The sequence below is a fragment of the Glandiceps talaboti genome, chromosome 3 (assembly GCF_964340395.1).
Source record: "Glandiceps talaboti chromosome 3, keGlaTala1.1, whole genome shotgun sequence".
NCBI lineage: Eukaryota > Metazoa > Hemichordata > Enteropneusta > Spengelidae > Glandiceps > Glandiceps talaboti.
In genome coordinates this window covers 19,724,239-19,728,502 of record NC_135551.1, presented here as the reverse complement: position 1 = coordinate 19,728,502, position 4,264 = coordinate 19,724,239, and positions in this window count along the sequence as shown.

The window sequence follows — 4,264 nt, the reverse complement described above, 5'->3', positions numbered from 1 at the left end:
ATGAAGAACAAGGTTACGTATCGCATGCAGAAGGGACCGACAAAATTGGCACCACAACCGATGATTATACCGTTGTGCCAAGCATAGATTTTAGTAAATGGATGAAGGCAAACGTCCGCCAAAGCGACTTCGTAGTATTGAGAATGAACATCGGTGGCTCAGAATTTGAAATTCTTGATAAAATGATCCCCGAACGTTCGTTTTGTCTGATTGACCAACTGTTTGTCTTCTACCACGCTAACAGAGTCACGACTGTTGAGAAAAACACCCTGATAAAGAATCTACCTGAGCGAATTCGACACAAATCCCTCGCTCCGTTTTGCCAAGTGCAAATATTGTTCGAAGCTTCCGATGGAACTGAAAGAAGCTTTAAGAGTAAATCGGGATCGAAGCAATGATGGACAACGTTCAACTTCTCTCCTAGGTACTTTGTTATCACCTAATATTCAGTAGAAAATATGTTACAGATGGGGTAGTAATAATACATTGAAACGTCACCATGTGAATGCACATGAAGCATGAACCAATGACTTGATTGTCATGATTAACAATCACAGATGTGTCGGATACAGATTAGAAATACGTACGGAGATCGGTTGGTTGGTACTACCTCTTATTCAACTATTTAAAATCCACAAGAATCTTGGGCTTGGTGAAGTAATCTGTTCCTTTGTCATTGATAGAGTATTTTTAAAGCTAGGCGACCAGGACATTTTTACTCGAAATGTTGACGTGGTGTTTTGATGCAAACTAGAGGTAACCATGTTGATCAGAAACATTATACCAGTACGCATGATTTTCCCTCCACTGTTCTTTTCAATTACTGAATCGATTAAAACGTCCAAGAAGAAAGTAACAATGCGGATGCCATGCGGATGTCAAAATTTGATTTCTTAAGAAACATCATGGAAGCATTGATGTTGATGCCTTGAAGTTGAAGTCCATGTACTGTCGCTTGTTATAGAATGCGCCACGCGGACGAATTTCCCTGAAATCAAAGTCATTCAAATCATTGAAAATTTTGCAATATGGAAGCTTTTTTTCCTGATGTTGTCAGTGGAAAAGGCCGCAACAGAAATCGCAGGGTTCACTATCTCGTTTTAAAGAAAATTGACAATTATCTTTTATTTTTCAATAGAGTTGACACTGTTTGGGGCGGCCATCTTGGATGTTAATAAGTTTACGGTTTATTTTTTGCACAGACAAAGAAGAAACTTCTTTGTCTGTGTTTTTGGTATCACTTTTGATATCATCGATATTTTAAACGATTGTTTGGTGATCCGTGATTTTCTTTCTTGATTTAAACCGAGAATTGGTTGGACTGTTCTTGTACAAAGTACATTAATAGCAAAAACTTTTTCAAGTTGAAGGTGCAATCTATTGAATTTCAAATGTAATGCTATATTTTTGTCTTGAACGAGGTGCGTTTTTTTCCAATTGTCAAACGTTTTTGCTAGAATAGCTTCTTTCGTTTATCTAACGTTACTAGACAACCGTTAATCAGCTATTTCATTCAAAACGATGGTTTCATGAATTTGGGAATGGATTATATCATTTTACAGCATGTCAAAAATCGAACACTTTGGAGTAATTCATTATTTGTCATCGTTTGACGTACAAACTTGGGGATTTACCTGTTACTCTAGCTTTGGCGTTCAGTCAACTACAAAAGGTTTTAAACTAAATCAAGCTTTTTGTGTTAGATATATATTTAAAAATACATGTCTGCCTAACAAGGCTGCATCTTCTCGTCTATCTAGTAGTGAAAAGGGCAAGTTAATGAGGGCACTGTGACCATGGTAACTGTTGGTCTTTGTAGAAGGTAGGTTGGATGACTTCAAATTTTTCTGTACTGAGGAAAATTGGACAGAATACTTGGCAGCTCGACCACTGAACAGTCTGCTACTTTAGCTAGGACACTGTAAAACTTGTAAACGAAGCATAACTATACCCAGTACTGGATATCTGGTTTTTTAGTACTTCTTAACTATGGTTATACATAATGTGTCGGTATTGTAATAAAACGATTTGAGTAAACCAAACTTACTGGAATACTCTTGAGAGAAGGCTGTTATATTTATTCCCTAGACAGACACTTTTAGTACTAAAGGCAAACGTGGTACGTTTTGTCAACAATACCGTATATTATTACTGATATTTACTGGTACGGAAATGTTTTATACTTATGGTAAGCATTTCTCAGCGTCAGCCGTTGTTACTCGTCTGCTTCAGTGAGCTTGTTTTAATACCAGTCAGCTGTCGGTGTTTTAATAAAAATAGGATCGGAATAACTGAAATGTATATCTAATACGGGTTGTATAAGCTTTGCAGGCATCATAATTCTTGCGAATATTTCAAAAGAGTGGATATTAAAAACATGAAAAAACTAGCTGTTATGATTTAAAGAATTGATGTGAGAGAGAGACTGAGAGAGAGAGATATTGAGATTGAGAGAGAGAGAGAGAGAGAGAGAGAGAGAGAGAGAGAGAGAGAGAGAGAGAGAGAGAGAGAGAGAGAGAGAGAGAGAGAGAGAGAGAGAGAGAGAGAGCGAGAGAGAGAGAGAGAGAGAGAGAGAGAGAGAGAGAGAGAGAGAGAGAGAGAGAGAGAGAGAGAGAGAGAGAGAGAGAGAGAGAGAGAGAGAGAGAGAGAGAGAGAGAGAGAGATTTAATTTCCATTACAAAATTGTTATTGATTCGGTATATGGCAGGCCATGTCATGTGTTGGAATATTCACTAAAGCACATTTTCAGGCAATAAAAAAAAATCAAATTTGTATTCGTAAAATTCATGTTTTTATTGGTTAATGCTTGTATTCCTAAAAATCGTTATTTTTATTTGAACAGTTAATGTGTGTGTGTGTGTGTGTGTTTGTGTGTGTGTGTGTGTGTGTGTGTGCGCGCGCGCGCGCGTGTGTATGTGTGTGTGTGTACGTCTGTGTGTACGTCTGTGTCAGTGTCAGTGTCAGTGTCTGTGTCTGTGTCTGTGTCTCTGTCTGACTTAAAGTCAAAAGCTGCCAGGCCAGGCCGATTGCCTTGGTATTTCGTGGGGCACTAAGCTAACTGTTGGTGTGTAGATGGAAAATTTGTTCAAATGAAAAGAATCGCAGAAGAGATGTGTATTTTGGGTCAATTAATCATTCGACGGGGTAAGCATGTTTATGTTGTCACGGAGAGAATGGTTACATGTAAAAACAGTACAGCTGTTTTGTTTCAAGTTCCCAAGTTTGGCGGTCAAGTTGATAACACTAGGCTAAGTTTTTGGATTCGTGTTTCAGTGGTAAATGTGTGACTTTCGGTGATGGTAGTGGTCGTGATGGTGGTGATGGTGGTGGTATTACAATCATTCTACTTGGGCAATTCCTCCACCCCCACCCCACCCCCTATAACTCCTTTGATTTCTTGTACTTCATTAAAATAGAATGCCAGAAATATTAAGCCATCAATTTCATAACAATATTTGCATATCCTTGACTCCTATTCGTCTGACGAAGCTGGTAAGCCTAGAAACCCCAGACACCATCGCATACCATCATCGTCGTAAACCACTAGTACTGTCTCTTTTACGGCATCGCCCAAGACGCACCGCTTGTTTCGATGTGTGACAGAAGAAGAAACGTGAAATTGATGTATTTGTATGACACCATATGCCTAAAGCTTTTAAAGAATATAGTAACATATTTTGGGGAACGAGAAGAATTTACGACAGGAGCGGGAAGCCCGATGAGAAAATACTAATGTTTTGGCCAAACTTTTTTTCGCAGTGCTCCCTCCATGTTCTCAAAAAAATTCACCCCCCCCCTCCGCGATAAGAACCCAACAATGTTTTCTTACCCCCGCCCCAGCCCCTAAGGCAATTATACGATACCCCCCCCCCCCCACCACACACTTCACGCATTATGGAGATCAATGTACAATAGAACACAATAAGTTTATAGAGGATAATATTAAAAATTCATCTTACACCAATAATTAATATGACTTTCTAAAAAAGTTAGTCTAATGGTTATGATACAAAATAATGGCGTTAGGAGGTATTTACGAATATTAAACTAAAAAATATCGTCACCAGTGTCTGCTCCCAAAAACGATATTTTTGAAAACGATATTTTTGGGAGCAGACACAAGTGACGCAGTGATGTGCTACCCTAACTTATGTCAGAGTAATCAAGCTTGCGAAGGTACTGCCAGCTAGCTAGCCTGTCGCAATGAATAGTGGGAGTTACTGTGACATCGAAGTCACATGATTATCTCGAGATCGAGACAAAA